Raw genomic sequence first — 18,827 nt, 5'->3', positions numbered from 1 at the left:
CTTGTGTTCTTTTGCTTAATCTCTATTCTTCATTCATTCACAACAAGCTGATAGAAAAAAAAAAATAGATACACCTAGCTATTGGGTTATGGGCTGAAACTTTTCTAATATATTTGCAGTATCTAGCTTTAATTGTGATATTATTATATATCAGCACATATACAGTATTAACTCAAAGATTTTAAAATGAGGGATTTGCATATATACCAAATTTTAGGGTCACCATTGAAGTTATACCCGTATCACACAAATTTTAAAGTTTATCCTCTCTAGGATCAACTTCAAACTTAGCGGGTCTGAAGTTGAAAAAAATCGCGTATGAAGTTACAAATTTAAGATGCATTTAAGACTGTTTTAGTCTGAAGTGCGGCTAATTGATTTTGCATGCACTTAATATTTTTTTGGTATGAAGTTATTGCACTTAAGATGCACTAAGGACTTAACTAGTTTAAAGTACGAGCATCTAAGTTCTGCATGCACTTAAGACTTTTTAGTCTGAAATGCAAATTACCCAGAAACAGAAACTTGTTATTCGAATTCCAATAATCCAACACCCAAATTAACTCTAAATGAGCTCAAATTTAAAACATAACTTTCAAATATCATAAAGAACAAATCACAATCATCAATTTGTCAAAACAACAACAAATCTAACAAATTTATTTTGCAACTAAGAGGAAGAAGAAGAAACTCTAAGCAGTAGCAAAGAGAGGAGCGCACCATAAACCACCTTAGAACCTTCTCACAAACACAATATGCGAATCCACCGTCACCTTTGTTTTTACAGCAATTAAGAAGAAGAAAGAGAAGAAGAAAAAGGAGGAGAAAAATGCTTGAAATTGTTTGTACTTTGATATTAACAAGGGCGTACGCAGAATTTTTTTTAAGCGGTGTCGTATTTACATAAATAATACTAATAAATAAATAAGAATTATCTAATATCATTTTCTCATAAGTTAAAAGCCTTGGCCCAACGGTTTAATTGAATATTATTGCAAAGGGAAGTGTAGGTTCAATTCTCTTTAGCCTCAAATTTTTAATAAAAATGCTCGCTCAAATATATTTAAAAAATAGAAAGTCTAGGTCCAACCTTGAACCAATGGCCTTTACAAACCCAAATATGAGCTTGACCAATAGACCAAGAAGTACTCTTTGCTAGAAATAAGCGATGTCATTATTATATATTGCTTTATTTTTACAGAATATTAGTATAAACATTTAATATTTTCTCTGCCGAGCGACACCACTTGCACCCTTGTGCATCCGCTCCTGACTATTACTTAAACATTTTCTAAAAGATGGACCAAAAAATAAGTGCAAGTTAGATGGGACGGCTAAATAATGCCCCCATAAAATTTTTAAAATGCATTGTTGACACTCTTGACCATGAGGCCAGAGAATTTGCTTTCAACAAAATAGCTCTAAAATATAACTATATATTCTCTCTTTCGTAGAAACGCCTACTTATTGGTTAGGGAACAGGAAAACCGAAAAAAGTGTCATTTCCCCTTTCGACGAAAATACAAAAGTGAATAGCTACAAAAAGGAAACCTTTCCTTTTCAGGAAATAAACTCAACAATTATCCTTTCAAAAACTGAACCATTCCATTGGCTTAAACAGTTAACTTTCGTAACAGTCACCATAAGGAAAAATCTTTAGTGCCACCCCAGCAAATCAAATACTTGCCAAACCATACACTCGGCTGCCTTCTATTAAGCAAAAAATTTAACCAAACTTTGGTTTAGTTTATTAACCGAAGAGTTGACACAACCAAATCTTGCGATTGGAAAAAAGAAAAAATTAAACCTTGGGATTAGGGTTAGGTTGGTATTGTTATATGGGTCCATGTATCTTTTGTTCCAACACACACCATGAAATGAAACTGGTACACTTCGGCCTAACCTGATTGGCTTCAAAGTAGATAAGCGAATAAATGTTGAATACTATATATTTATTTTAGAGAGTAGAATAAGTTAGGCAACAGTCAACTTAATGGAATTCTTTTTAAGACTTCTCCAAATCTTTGAAAGTACTTATCTGAAATATGCACGAAGATGATAATTGACTATTATATGCGTTTCCTAATTAACTATATAATATGATGATCGTGTGCATTTATTTTTTTGTCAGCTCATTGGGATCATGTTGAGGTCCAAAGTTTATTACAAATCAATTTATATATTAGATGCTTATTCTTAAGGACGTGGCTTTCTAGCAATCACTAGTGTATTAATTACGTTTTCTTTTATCTATGGATGCAGAATTGCCAGCTTCTCATGCTAGAATATTTTTATAGAGTTTGACAGTTTGACCTAAATGCTAACTTCGTTTAGGATTATTCAAATCTTGTATTTCTGAATGTTTTTGGCTTATTCTTTAGTTTAATCAATTTTTTCTTTCTTTTAAGCTATTCCTCTTCAAATATCGGCATGTAAGCTATACATATGTAGATTTCAAGGTACTAATTTAGGTCTGTCCGTGTGGTACTAATTTATTACAAGCCCTGACAAACAATCTTTGAGCTATAACAAACTGAAAAAAAGAAAGAACTCTCGTGTCTTTAAAAATATAATGGATTATCAAACCATAGAATTTAAAGTGTGAATCCACGATTGATCCCCCAACAGCTTAGTGATAGTCAGAGGTTTGTCCTTTCTTTAATTTTCTTTTTGTGCAATTCATTTATTGCCAGTTAATAACTAGAATAACAGCTGACGTTTGTTTCCCAGAATAGTAGGAACATATCTTAGTTTTGAAGAAACAAAGGACCACAAGACAATGGTCATTGTTTGACCAAAAATATGACTCTCAGTTCAAATAATAAAATTTATGTGACTATGAGTTAAACTTAGTTAACAATAATATTTTTAGATATAATTTTCTAGGGTGTGATAAACGTCAGATAGATTTGGTTGAATAATGATAACAGTATGCAATAACTATTCCAAAAAGTATGAGTAATAATGTAGCATTTAATAGCAGTGAATAATAATAAATGACTCTTAAGTAAATAGGAGGAATGATTTACCCAATAAAGGATGAGCTAGATGGTTGTTCCTCCTGACAATGATGAGTGACAGACAAATCCTTGAATGTTCGAATTATTCTCGGATCTGATGGAAAAGTATAGAATAATATAGACAAGAATCTTAGCGTAAATGTGGTGTTTGCATCTTAGTAAGAGAGAGAGAATCTTTTTGTCAAAGTGTGTTCTTACAAATGAATATCACATGCCTCATATCATTGTCTCTTTTTCTATTTATATGAGATATATTCCTAGTAAACCCTAATAGTATAAGTGTAGAGAATATCCACTAGAATATTCTATTTAATATCTTATTTCGAAAACTAGCCATTACAGCTTCATCAACGGTGCTCGACCTCGACCATTATGGACATCTCGACCACGGTTCTGGTCGACTCATTGACTATGAGTCTTGCTGCTTCCTGGTCCACCTCAACTAACGACGCCTGGGAATTCTTTCATTAGTGTTATCTTATCTTAAATATTTTAGGGAAGATTTTAACCCATACAGTTAGTCCCTCTGCTTATTGAGGTCGGCCTCAGGCGGGCTTGATGAGAGGACTCTGTTCATTGCGGTAGAAATGATTGGACGAGCTGATCGAGTCGTGATGATTGAGGTGGTCTGGCAACGTGGCCCTTCGTGAGCCAAAAATTTTGTAGTTGTGATGTCCACAAATCAAGGTGACGTCATGACCTCGTGTGTCATCATGACACGTATTCTCGATGCGTCGCATCATTTTGCATGGGACTTCTGATTGGTCCTGCTGCTTCGATTTCGATGCTAGGTAATGATGAACCAATTTCTTGGTTCTGACGCCTCAATTCCTATAAATAGGGATGCGAGGGTGTAATTCAAAACTTTACAGACTTCCTGCATCAAAACCCTATATCTTCTTCTTCCTTTCCATTGTTGTGTATCTTTTCCTTTTGTTCCAGCGATCCTTAGCATTTTTAATCCTCCATTGTTTGATACCTTCCTCGCTTTCTTTGAAAACATGTCTAATGTACCTTCTGAGTCCAGCGAGAAAAGTGACCCGGTCCCTCTAGCTATAGTTTTTCCTTCTCATGCTGAAAGCGTTCCTACTGCGGTGGAGGACGAAAGCTTTATGACGGTGAAGGAGATAGTTCCTCGTAATCCCAATGCCATCTCCGATTTCTCGAAATTGCCTGAAGCCGAACCTGGAACCTTTAAGTCGGCGATGAAGGAGGCCGACTTGTTAGAGCTTAAGGCTACACATGGCCTTCCCGATCACGTCGGGTTGATCTCTGCCAGTTGGGATGAAGTACAGGATCACCATCCTGGGTATTGCGCATTCTACGCTTACCCTTTTTACATCGGCTACACTCTTCCTCTCCTTCCGCTGGCGAAGGAATTTTGTCATTTCTACTGCGTTTGCCCGGATCAGCTCGCGCCGTATGTCTATAAGCTCATAAGGATGCTTACCAAGTTTACGGAGTTAGCCGGGGTCGAGATCACACTTCGACACTTGATGCACATGTTCGCCCCCAGCTTTTATAGGGGGACGATGTTGAACCTTCGCCACCGCGGAGGCAAATGCCTCGTGGTGAAGATGGAAGACAAGGCTAACTGCCAGTTCTGGCTCAACGTTTTCTTCGTTAGAACTGAGGACGTGGTGGCAATGTCGACGGCTTACCTGAAGCTTGGAATTGCACTCGTAAGCACCTAACTCCCTTGCATGTAGGTACATGATTTATTTTTCTTAGTCATGGATTATGACCTCTTGTTCTTTTCTTATACAGCCAAGACCTTGCCTCCTTATTTGGTCGAGGAAATTTCTGGTTGGGTCGGTCGGCTCCTCCCTCACATCGCAGGGATTCGTGAGTGGCCGGGATTCTTCAAGAGGTTTGGGCCGGCTCCCCCCTCGACTGGTAAGTTACTCATTATAATTGAGCCTTGGCTCCCTTCTTTTCTGTTTACCTTACTGACTTTCCCCTTTTCCTGTGTTTTTCCTAGGATCGGCTAGGGGCCTTCGAGGAGGTCGAGAGCTCCCGCCCCTTAGTTCCGGAAAAGAAAAGAGGTTGTGCCTTCGGATTTTACCCCACCTACGACGACAGCTAGTTTTACTCGTACCTCGATCCCTCCTATTGCGGCGTGTAGTCCCGTTCCTTCTATGGCCGTGGAGACCGAGAAGACCTTAGCCTCTCCCATACGACGTCTTATAGATGAAGACGACGAGCCTGTTCCAAGAGATTGGAACTTAATTCCCTGCAATAGGAGGTCTGTAGATGTTAGCGGGACGGGGAGGAGGGGGGTCACTCGGGCCGTTGATTCAATGGCGGGTGATTTTTCCTTATGCGAGATGGCGGCCATAGTTATCGGGGACGACATCGAGCCGTAGTTTGGGTCTCCGAGGTTGGAGGCAGCCGAAGTGGGTATGACTTTGGTGGTTGCCGAGGTAGAGAGATCGGCCGATGATGCCTTCGATACTTCGAGGCAAGAGGAGGCATCAACATTCCACCCGACTGTTGATACTTCTTTGCCGACCAACGAGAGGGGTAAAGATGCTACCGAAGAAGGCGACGAGTTGAGGTTTGACATTGATATGCCGACCTGAAATAATAGAGGAGGTTTTTACCCAGCTTGAGATGAGGTTAGAAAGGTCTATGAGGACCATTGCGATCCCTATGGATCTCGACTTACTGAAGAACACGGAGAATGTGGTCCCTGCCCTTGGCCCTCTTTGCTCCAAAATTGAGGGTGAGACTCTCAAAGAACTGGACGACGTCACCTTGTCGAGGAGCATAACCGGTCTCGCTCTCCGGGTTAATGCTTAGTATTTTGTCCTTTTCTTTTTTGCCTTTGTTGGCAGGGGAGTTTTCATGTTTGCCTTACTCTTTTTTTTTTTTGCGTTTACAGACTGTGATATTAGAGGTTAAAAGTGCCCGAAAAGAGGAAAAGCGTAGGGAAATATTTTCAAGGCTGAAAAATAACTATTTCGAGCATCGCGGCAAGTACCGGGAGTTCCGCATGCGGTTTGGTGTGGGCAGCAATATGCAGGCCCTTCATGATGAGTTGAAGGAGAAGGATGACGAGCTGGTGAGAGTCATCGAGAAGTGCAGTGTCCTCGAGGGGACGTTGAGGAGTAGGGAGAAGGAGCTTGAGGTCAGTAGGGTCATAGAGGCCTAGTGTGGTGACCTTCAGGCACAAGTGGTTGAGCTGCGCATGCAATTAGAAGAATGTCGGCTACAGATGGAGGTCCTTCATGGCGAAGTCGCCAAGAAGCAGAGCGAGCTTGAGAAAGAGGAGTCTTCCTGTTTAGAGGTTCGGAGAAAATCGGAGATGTTAGAGTTGGCGAATAGGACTCTCCGGGCCGAGCGGGAGATTGATCAATCTACGGCGAAGGTAAAAGAGGATAGACTGGAGGATAGGATCGGAGAGCAGGAGAAAGTCAACTCCCTCCTCCATGATCGGGTGGCCGTTTTAGAGGCTGAAAAGGCTCAATTACTTGTGCAGCCATCTTCCTCTCGTACTTCAGATTTTACAAATATTCCTCGGGACCTGTACGAGGAATGAATTCATGTCAAAGCTCAGTTAGACGTGTTCTGAGATTTGTATAAGGCAGGGTCCATTTCTGCGATCGCTCTTGATGATGTTCGCGTTAAGGCCTGTGAGGCTCGGGTTGCTTGTGGATATGATCCCGCCATGCTTGAGGCCGGTAATAATGAGGGGGACGGAGACGTGGACCAGATAGAAGAGAATGCCTGGTATGATGTTGCATACCCTGAGGGCGAAAGTGATGATGAAGAAAGGGATCGAGATGGCCCAGGCATCGGTGGTCAGGGTGGTAGAGATGCAGAAGATCCTGATGGCAGCGACCAGTAATTTTTCTTTTTTTTTTAAGCTTATGTATTTTTACCGGCGCCTTCACGAGCCTTTGTAAAAAATGTTTAAGTATGAAATGGAATGCCAAATTTGTTCTCTGCATCTACTTATTTTCTTGTGGTTTGTTTTCTGTACTTGTGTGTTTTTGCTTTTGTTGCTTGTGCGTTGGAACATGGCGGAGGTCATCTACTTGTTTGGCTGTGACCTTTCGTTAGATTACGGCCGAAGGCCGATAGGTGTTTATTAGAACGAGGTTGATCATAGCTTTTCATTTACGTTATGGCCGAGAGCTGGTCGTTAGTTCGAGCGAGGTCAAACAAGACCTAAACTTAGTTATGGCCGAGGGCCGATAGGTGTTAGTTCGAACAAAGTCTATCATAACTTTTATTTACTCATGACCAAGGGCCGGCAGGTGTTAGTTTGAACAAGGTCGAACATAACTTGTATTTAAATTATGGCCGAGGGCCAGCAGGTGTTAGTTCGAACAAGGTCGAACTAAGCCTATTTAACGGGCCGGGTTGACCCGTTTCCGGACCGGCCTGAATCGGTAGTAACCTGGACCGGTAGTTAGGGGGCGGGTGGGCTGGGTTAGGGGGTTGGTCCGTATAAAAAATAATTCCGGTTAACCGGACCGGTAAAACCCGATCAAGAAAAATCACTGTTGAACCGGTTAACTGGCCTGGCCTAGTTCAACAGTGATTTTTTGATTTTTTTAAAAAAAAATAAAATTCATTTGACCGTTGGTAACGGTCAACTTCCAATTTTACCGTTGCCCAACGGATATTTTGCAAGAATCACCCTTTTTGGGCAATTATTTTAAAAAATAACATATTTTGTAATTACTAATTTAACCTTTTGAAAAACTATAAATACACCCCTCCCCCTCTTCTTCATTTCTTCACTTATCTCTCATTTCTCAAACTCAACTTCTCAATTCAAGTTAAATCATGCCCCGCGATTCTAGAATCTGCTCATATGTTTGGGAACACTTTGTAGTGGTAGAAGAAAATGAAGAAGTTCAAAGAATAAAGTGCAAGAACTGTGGTCGAGTCTTAAATCTTCGTCGAAAGTGGGAGGGCACAGGCTGTTTAAGGAGGCATATGAAGAGTTGTCTTGAGCGTCCTCCAGATATTCGTATTTAAGATTTTAAGTTGATTTGAGACAATTTGTGTTATTTTAAAATTATTATACGTATTATGCTTAATGTTTTAGTTTGCTAGATTAATTTGAAGTATTATTATGCAATGAAAATTTGAAATGAAACTATGAAAACCTTTGAATTTAACACTCCAGAAGATGGCCAAGAAGGTCATATTGATTATGAAGAACTTACTAATGCAATGCAAAACCTTTGAAGTTCTAGATTTATATTTAAACTTTGAATTTACTTTTTTTCATTAATTTAGTTGTTGTTAAATGTAAACTTTAATTTGCAAGTTTGATGAAATATTTAATGTATTTTATAATTGAATACAAAAATTTAATAATAATATCTTCATTGTATTCTATTATCTTAAATTCTTAATGAAATATTCAAATATAAGAATTTTAAAGTCTTTGCATCCTTTATTCAAATACTAAATACAAAAAAAAAAAATACAAAACCCAGCCCGGAACTGTTCCGTTTCATTTTTTGATCGGATGGGGCCCGACCCGTTAAGCCCGGTTCATAAAATCCGGAATCCAGCCCGGATTGGTGACCGTTCGGTCACTTTTTTCTCGACCCGGCCCGGCCCACCCGTTTGTCACCCTTAGGTCGAACATAACATGTATTTAATTATGGCTGAGGGCCGCAGGTGTTAGTTCGAACAAGGTCAAACATAACCTGTATTTAATTATGGCCGAGGGCCGGCAAGTGTTAGTTCGAACAAGGTCGAATATAACATATATTTAAATTATGGCTGAGGGCAGGCAGGTGTTAGTTCGAACAAGGTCGAACATAATCTGTATTAAATTATGGTTGAGGGCCGATAGGTGTTAGTTCGAACAAGGTCGAACATAACCTGAATTTGAGAGAGATGCGCTGGTAAGTGTAAAGTTTATTGCCTTGACATTGTTGCATTTTTACATATTTGGGAAAAATTTATAGATTTTTGGGTGTTGGCTGGCGTTCCAGTCCCGGTCTATCTAGTCCCTTTATTGGTTGATCAAGAGAGCAGTGAGAAATCGAGCAATGAAACAGTAATTAAGGCCTTGCCTTCGCGTACTTCGACTTAGAGTGTTCCTTCCGTCGCCTCGTTAAAAACCTCCTTAAGAAAACCCAGATGGGACAAAACTCAAGTGAGGGACAAAAGAGTACGACTTGGGGAACACTTTTTCTCTTAGAAATTGAAGTATTTGAGGTGGCTGATATTCCAGTTTTTTGGTAGTAGCTTGCCTTCCATTGTTTCTGGTTGAAATGATCCTTTATTTTCTTTTGCTGTGATTTTGTACAGACCGTCCAAATTTGTTCCAGTTTGCCTTCCCTGGGATCGTTGCTCGCTTGGGTTTTAGATTTCAGTACGTAGTCCCCGACTTTGAGCGGCCTGGCCTTTCCTTTCTTGTTATAATAGCGTTTTGCTTGCTGTTTTTGGGCGATCATTCTTATATAGGCCATATCTCTTCATTGGTCGACTTCGTCGAGTTCTTGCCTTATGCCATCATCGTTGCTTGTGCCGCTCTCGTGGGAGTATCTTATACTGGGCTCTCCGACCTCGACTGGCATTACTGCCTCGATCCTGTAGACCATAGTTGGGAGTCTATCCTGTGCTCGTTTTTGGAGTTGTTCGGTAGGCCCACAAAACTTTTGGTAGTACTTTCAACCACAGTCCCTTGGCATCCTCAAGCTTCATATTCATGATGTTTAGTATCGATTTGTTGGAGGACTCTACTTGCCTGTTGCCCGTGGGGTGGTACGGGGTTGAGAGTATTATTTTGATATGCCCTTTTTAAAAAATTTCGGCGATTTTCTTTCCCATGAATTGAGATCCGTTATCGCAGCTGATTTCTTTGGGAAGGACAAACCGGCATATGATATTTTTCCATATAAAAGTGATTACTTCATGTTCCCGTATGTGGGCGAATGCTCTTGCTTCCACCCACTTTGAGAAATAGTGCGTTAAAACTAAAAGGAATCGTACGTTATCTCGTCCTGTCGGGAGGGGGTCCACGATGTCCATTCCCCATTTGATGAACAACCAAGGTGAGGTGACCTGATGGAGGTGTTTGCCAGCTTGGTGAATTACTGGGGCGTACTTCTAGCATTTCTCGCCTCTTTTTACGAAGTCTGCGGCCTCCTTTTTCATGGTGGGCCAGTAATATCCCGCCCGTATGAGGCATCTAACCAGTGCTCGATTGCCGGAATGAGCCCCGCAACAGCCTTCGTGGATATCTTCAAGGACGCGACAAGTCTAGTTTGGGCCCAGGCACTTTGCTAAAGGGTCACCGTAGGTTTTCTTGTATAGGTCGTTGTGGAGGATACTGTATCTGGCTACTTGCATTCTCAAATTCCTGGCATTTTTTTTATCGCCTGGGAGTGTGCCGTCCTTCAAGCATGCGATAATACGATTGCGCCAGTCCCAAGTTAAGTTAATAGTTCTTACCTCAACTTGGTCTAGCGATGAGTTAAGGAGATGGACCATGCTTTTGTCTCCTGTTGTGATGATTTTGGTGGTTGCGGCTAGTTTAGAGAGGCCATCTGCCTCGGATTTCTATGCTCGTGGAATTTGGTTGAGCTGACATTCATCGAACTCGGGCAGCAGCTTGTAGATTCCAGTCTGGTATTTTTGCAATCTTTGTTCCTTGATTTGGAAAGTCCATATGACTTGGTTGACTATGAGCTGGGAATCACAGCATAGTTTTAACCGTTTTGCCCCATACTTTAGCGCTAGTCTCAAATCTACAATGACGGCCTCATACTCGACCTTATTGTTAGTCATGTCCGGCCACCTTATGGACTGATGAATTACTTCGCCTGTTGGGACTTCGAGTACGAGTCCTAGTCCAGACCCCGAGCGTTGGATGTGCTGTCGATGTATAGGACCCAGAGGTCTTGTGTTTGGGGGGAAGTTTGGACGGCTTCCCTTTTGACTTCAGACATTACTTTTGCGCTGAAGTCGGCGACGAAGTCAGCGAGCACTTGTGACTTTATCGCCGTTCGCGGCTGGTACGTGATATCATGCTCGCTTAGTTCGATGGACCATTTGGCTATCCTTCCTGATATCTCGGGTTTATGTAAAATGCTTCTTAGGGAGAAAGTTGTGATGGCCGAGATGGGGTGACATTGGAATTACGGTCTAAGCTTCCGTGAAGCTACGACTAAGGCCAAAGCAGTTTTTTGAGGTGCAGGTTCCTCATCTCAGCATCGACTAGTGTTTTGCTAATGTAATAGATTGGAGATTGTGTACCTTTGTTTTCTCGAATTAGGATTGCGCTTACAGCTACCTCGGATACAGCTAGATAGATGAGGAGACACTCCCTCGGCTCTGGTTTTGAAAGCAAGGGAGGCGACCATAGGTATGCCTTTAGTTCCCTCAGAGCCCTGGACGCATTCCGAAGTTTATTAGAGGCCGTTATCTTTCTTAAGTACGCCAAAGAATTTATGGCACTTATCTGACGATCGCGAGATGAACCTTGATAAGGCGGCGATGCAGCTAGTCAACCTTTCGACCTATATTTTGGTGGTCAAGAGTTCAGGTATCCCATCGATGGCTTTGATTTGGTCAGGGTTGACCTCGATCCCTCGCTGTGATACGAGGAAACCTAGGAACCTTCCTGAGGCTACATCGAACGCACACTTCTCCGGGTTCAGTTTCATTCCCTACCATCTGAGTATGTCGAAAGTTTCTTTCAGATGGTCGATGTGATCTGACTTGACCAGCATGTCGTCTACATATATTTCCATTGTCTTTCCGAGCTGATCCTTGGAACACCTTTGTCACTAATCTTTGATAAGTCGCCCCTGCGTTCTTTAGTCCGAATGGCGTGGCCCTGTAGCAGTACGTTCCTTGGTGGGTAACGAACGTGGTTTTTTCATAATCTTCCTCTTCCATGAGGATCTGTTTATAGCCTGAGTAAGCGTCTAAGAAGCTTAGCAGCTTATGTCCGGCCGTTGCATCAATTAGTTGGTCGATGTGAGGCAGCGGGAACGAGTTCTTTGGGCATGCTTTGTTCAAGTTTGTGAAGTCTATGCACATCCGCTATTTTCCATTCTTCTTTTTAACCATTAATACGTGGCGACCCACTTGGGGTACTTCGACTCCCTTATGGAACCATTTCTAACTATTTTTCCACCTCCCCGTGCATTGCGTCATTGATCACAAAGTTGAATTTTTGACTGACCTGCCTCACCGGGGGTGGAAGGGGTCGACATTTAGTTTGTGCGTGGAGATTTCCTTTGGGATGCTCGGCATATCTGTATGGCTAAAAGCAAATAAATCCGCATTAGCTTTTAAGAATTGGCCGAATTTACCTGGTTTCTGAAGTTTGCAGCCGATATAGGCCTTTTTGCTATGGTCGTTAGGATCTAATTGAATGGGGTCGAGGTCTTCTATGGGCAATTCTGTGGCTTCGACTATGTCGGGATCTTTGATGCCTTCCCCGATCTCGCCGTTCCCCGACCTCGACCCTGCTGATTGCTATGCCTCTTTTTCTTTGGCCTTCTTTTGTTGGGTGGCCGTGTTATTTAAAGCAATGCAGTAGCATTCCCAGGACGTATGCAACTCTCCTTGTATGCTAAATATTCCCCATGGAGTTGGGAATTTGACGACTTGTTATAAGTTGGAGGGGACGACATTAATAGGGTGTATCCACGGTCATCCCACTATGGCGTTGTACGCGGTGTCTTGGTCCATGATATGGAATGTTGTTTCCAGAGTCACGCCTCCGGCCAAAACGGGGAGTGTAATTTCTCTTGACTTCCGTTCAACTGCATTGTTAAAACCAGTTAACGTGATGCACGCGCTGCTCCCATCATTGTTAAAACCACTATCTTATCCTCGAGTTTTATTTGGGTAAGTACTCAGGGATGGATAATGCATACGCCGCTCCCATCATCTATAATAAAGCGTTTAACATTAGTATCTAAAACTCACAGAGTAATAACGAGGGCATCATTATGAGGAAAAGCAAAACCGTCGGCGTCCGACTTGTCGAAGATGATACTTTCTTCAAGTTCATCGTACCGTTCATGGGTGATAGATCGCTTGAGTTTGTGGGTAGTGGTGAACTTCATGATGTTGATATAGGCATCATCACCATTGATCATGTTTATGGTACGAGTTGGTAAGGGTGGTTTGGGTGGTCCTTGATGTTCGCATCCTCTGGCGAAGTTGGTTCTTCGTTTATCGCTTAGCATCTCTTTAAGGTATACTTGTCGTAGCATATTCACGACTTTCTGCCTTAGGGCGATGCAGTCTTCTGTCTTGTGCCCTCGTTCTTGGTGGAACTCACAGAGGGCATCGAATTCTCTGGTGTTAGGGTTCGATCTCATCTTTGGCGGCCACTTCACTTTTGGTTCGAGCTTCTCCAGGGCGTAGGCTATCTCTGTAGGTGACACACAAAAATTGTGAGTAGATAATAGGGGGAATACCTCTATCGTTCCGATGGGTTCCCGTCCTTGGTCTGGATGGACCTTCTTCGTTGCAGGGGGAGGGGGCGGTGGTCGTTCTGATATATGGTTGGTGTCGTTCCTTGTTATATCGCGGAACTAGATGATCCCTTCTGGCGTTTTCTCTTCGATCCTTTCTTGATTCCGCTTGTACTAAGGTTAGTCGGTGGGTTGGCTCGTTGAGGTCATCCTCATCTTCACGGAATTCGGTACAATAAGCATTGTGGATTTCGTCCTAAGTGGTTGGGGGTACTTCATCAACCGACTTAACAGCTTCCTCGTTGCTCTTGAACCATCCATGATCAGCCCTTTTTGAAAAGTTACGACCGCCATCCCTTCGGACATGTTTGGCAAAGTTATCCTTACTCGGTTGAACCGGGCGAGGAAGTCCCTTATTCCCTCTCCCAGAGTTTGTTTAACACCAAATATGACATTCACTCTCGCCTCTGCCTTTTTGGCTCCGGTGTGAGTCGTTATGAACTTGTTAGCCATTTCTTCAAAGGTTTCTATGGAGCGTGCTGGTAGCTGCGAATACCAAGTTAATGCCCCTCCTGTGAGGGTTTTGCTGAACTTCTTCAACAAGATGGAAGACACTTGTTCTTTGGCTAGGTCGTTGCCTTTTACGACGGTGACGTAATGAGTCACATGATCTTCAAGGTAGGTTGTATCGTCATATATCATAAGGTAGGGCAGTATTTTAAAGGTTTTTAGTATGGCATGCGGTGCTGCATCATCACTGTATGGTTGCTCGACGAACCGGCCGGCGTCCTCTTCGGCAACAGCTTAGGAGCGGCCGGTATCTTGTCGACCTTTTCTTGGTGTTCTTTCATCTGATCTCGAAGCGCCTTGTTTTCATTCTTCATTTCTTCCATCCTTTTCAGAACGACTGCAAGGGCGTTGTCACCTGCACTACTAATGACATTGTGAGTAATACCTATCGTTGGAGGAGAAGGCTAGTAGCACTGCTCGCCCGCTCGTAGTATCGTGCCAGTCCTTGCATTTTCTACAGTCATGTCCCGAGTGGGCTTGTTGAGGACGCTGGTTCGCGTGTCAGTTAGCCACGCTTCGAGGAACCTTTTTACTGCAGGGCGCGTCTCTTCCCCCACAGACGTGGAGGCTCCCTTACCAAGAGATTTTGTGATGCTGCAGTGAGGGGTGGTAACCCATCTCGCCTAGGGGAGGCACTGGGCGTCGCCTTCGTCTGCCGTTTTACAACTTTCATTGATGACGTTCATGAGTTTGGTTGGGAGGTCACTTATTATTCTCATTTTTCTTCTCGGTTACTTGTCATGTTGGGATTTGTGCACAAAAAGAAAAGAGATCTTGTTTTTGTTTTTTTATTATTATTGTTTTTTACATTATTGACCCGTGCCAGTTGTAGATCTAAAAGAAACTAAAGGCTTTAACTAAGAAATTTTCACAGATGGCGCCAAATTATTTTACCAAAAATATGACTCTTGGTTGAGATAATTAAATTTATGTGATTATGGATGAAATTTAGTTAACAATAATATTTTTAGATGTAATTTCCGAGGGTGTGGTAAAAGTCAGATGGATCTTGTCGAATAGTGATAACAATATGCAATAACTATTCCAAAAAGCATGAGTAATAATGTAGCATTTAATAGCAATGAATAACAATAAATGATACTTAAGTAAATAGAAGGAATGATTCACCCTATAAAGGATGAGCTAGATGGTTGTTCCTCCTGACAATGATGAGTGACAGACAAATCTTTGAATGTTCGAATTATTCTCGGATCTGATGGAAAAGTATGGAATAATATAGACACGAATCTTAGTAAAAGGTGGTGTTTGTATCTTAGTAAGAGAGAGAGAGAATCTTTTTGTCAAAGTGTGTTCTTACAAATGAATATCACATGTCTTATATCATTGTCTCTTTTTCTATTTATATGAAACATATTCCTAGTAAACTCTAATAGTACAAATATAGAGAATATCCACTAGAATATTCTCTTTATTATTCTATTTCGAAAACTAGTCATTATAGCATATCAACGGTGTTCGACCTCGACCATTATTGACATCTCGACCATGGCTCTCGTCGACTCTTCGACTATGAGTTTTGCTGCTTCCTGGTCCACCTCAACTAACGATGGCTCGAGAATTCTTTTATTAGTATTATCTTATCTTAAATATTCTAGTGCAGATTTTGACCGATAAAGTGGTTGAATATTAGGTTGCTTCCATGTGTTGGCACCATTCCCGATTAGTGCGGGATACTAATTAATTTTCCTTGCTTATCTCTTATGATTGACCAATTCAACAAAAACCCACCCTAAAACAGGTTATATGAGAAAGAACCAGAACCTGAATTTTTGGTTAAACCACAACTAATGGAGCAAATTAAGATGTCACAAGTTTATCGCAAAAGCCGGTCAAAACCCAGCAAGATCCGGAAGCTGTCACCTTTTTTTTTTATAGCTGCAGTAAACAGGGGGGAGCTATTACCTCTCACAACCACAAATACCGTGTAATTTTATCCGCTAAAATTCAAACAAGTGAGAAGAAATCACATAATATTTTTTATTAGGCTTGAATATAAATAATAGAGAAAATAGTCAAATATATCTTTCTACTTTCATATATTGTCTGCATTTAACATCCGTTATACTATCGAGCCAAATTTACCCCTACCATTATACTATCGGGCCAAATTTACTCATACAACCAACAAACTTTTAAAATACTCCTTGATCTGTTAAGTAATCCAAAATCTCCCAAACTACTTTTATTTAAATCACTTGTTGTTCTTCTTGGTCCACTATTTTAATTTCAAAAATTACTATTGATGTGAATGTTAAAGTTAGTAGACTATACAAATAATTCATAATTATTTTATTACCAATGCACCCATTTCTCTTTTTGTAATAAATAAAATTGGTTTAACATTTTATTTATTTTTCAATCATATACAAACAGTAGAATTTTGTAGGTCTATTTATTGTGTATTATATGCAGCTGATCATCATGTATGTACATGTATATTCAAATATATTTTGTCACTGAGTGGCTAGTATAGAGTTCGATCGACTAACTTAAGAATGCAAAATGTGTAGGCATTTAATTAAAGCAAAGTTGAATTAGACAATGTGAAATCTTCGAGGAACTTCAACTTCAATCACTAATACTTGCAAAGTCTCCATACATTTGGTACAATAAATTCATTAAAATTGGGATGTTGTAAATACTTTTAGAATTTAAAAAAGCTACCTAATTTAGATTTTTCAATTTACTATACTTTGTTTATTCGGTTGTATTATTTAATATTTTTTTCTCTTATTTTTTTTTCTCTAATTCAAAAAGTAGATAAATGCTAATTATTTCTAAAAGAGTGGACCAAGAAGAACAACAAGTGATTTAAATAAAATAAATTTGGCAAATTTTGGATTACTTAACAAATCAAGGTGTATTTTTAAAAGTTTGCTGATTGTAGGGGTAAATTTGGCCCGATAGTATAACAGTAAGGATAAATCTGGCCCGATAGTATAACGGAGGTTAAATACAGATAATATATGAAAGTAGAGTGGTATATTTGGCCATTTTCCCTAAATAATTTGGTAGCCCAGTAATTAAGTACCGGCATGAAAGGAATGGTGATCAAGTCTTTTTGTTTGGAATTAGTGGCGTTTTGTTTCTACCTTCTTGTGTGATTTCGATGGTTACAAGATCTCTCTCGGGGGCGAATTTAGGGGCACCCATTGCTTTCGATATATATTATTTTAGCAAATTTTAAAATAAGTTGTCATACCAACGTTTTGTATATACTCCAATCTTAGTTTTAAGTTCCATACACTGATAGTGATATTGTAAAAATATTTATGTAACTAGATGATCTAAAATGTAAATGCAGATAATTCAACGTAATAAGCATTTATTGGCAACTTATAAAAAATATTAAGGTGTTGTAACAATTAAATTAAAACTAGTAGTATTTCTTTTCTTTTTTTAAATTTATTTTAGTGTACTTAAACCCAATCACGGATCCATTCTCTATATCTCTCTATATATGGTCTCCATATTTTTAGCCTAAAGAGGCCATTTATCAAGTTGCTTGTACTTGTCGACTTCTAAACAATGTTTCCCTGTCTGCGCACGTATCTGCCCTAATTACGCTTGCTGTAGACTAGTTTGGGAAAAGTTATCTATGTTTAAGGAATTAATGGCGGAAGATGACCCTTGAATCATGGAATCATATACTAATAACTAATAAGTTAGGTTTGCTTTGTTTTCCACGCAATCTTTCATTGCCTAAACAAAACAAAAGTACAAGCATATATGGCCTACTAATCTTCTGAATTAAGCCTTGATCAAATTAAGGATAAAGTAGATTGATTGATCTTCTTCTTCTTTTATTTATTTATTTATGTATTTATTTTGTTTCATGTGTATACATCTTAAACACCATCTTAACTTATTTTGTAGTGTAATCTACTCTAGCAAACTTGTAGTATACATTTCTAGTTGTGGACTACAAATTAAACATGAATCCAGTTGAGAATGGAAAAATAAGGGTGTTGTTATCTAAACAAGCTGAGAAGGTTGAGAGTGTAATGAGTGAATAAAAAAGCTTTCTGCTTCCTTATTTTTTTTGGTGTGCAAGATTTCTTCTAAATAGCTATTGTCGAATCTTTTACTTGCGGATAAGTTATTCTTTGGGGTATTTCAATCCTTTCAAATGTTTTAGAGCACGAGTGAATTCAAGAAATGTACAGATTTCATTGCACAAAAAATCCGATATAGACTGACTAAGCAGAATATGTACAATAAAATCGGAGAGGATGTTGGGAAACATCAATAGACTCTTATTGCTGTGCTTAATTTGTTGCTGCATGTAGTAGCTGCGCGATGGGCATTAGTGAAACTACTGATGTCAAATGTAATATAATGACTAAGTGTTATAATAATAGAATAACAATGAAATGTTACAATATAATAATAATGAAATGTATAATCCATAATATTAGCAATTTTTTTATTTAACATGCCTAGTGTTGTAAAGATTATATGTTTGATGGAACACACTCTAAAGTCTAAAAGCTAGTGAAAAGAAAGAATATATGACAATAATCTCAGTGAGCCTGTAAGCTAACAGTGGTCCAGATCTTTCTAATTTTTAATTTGCGTAATTTTATCTTGTATCTTTTGAGCCACTTGGGTAAACAAAATAACAATGTCCTTTTCTTTCGTTGCATTAAACATTTTGAACAACTACCAATATTCTACTGGAGATTATACTCCTATCAGTATTAGAGTATAATTTTACTTCTGTTGCATGCAAAAATGAAACTGATTCAAGTGGAACTCCATAAACTTCTTCGATGCTTCTAATGTCGTGGGTAAACTTTGT

This window comes from Nicotiana tomentosiformis, chromosome 8, assembly GCF_000390325.3.
Source record: "Nicotiana tomentosiformis chromosome 8, ASM39032v3, whole genome shotgun sequence".
Classification (NCBI taxonomy): Eukaryota; Viridiplantae; Streptophyta; class Magnoliopsida; order Solanales; family Solanaceae; genus Nicotiana; species Nicotiana tomentosiformis.
This window is presented reverse-complemented; position numbering follows the sequence as displayed.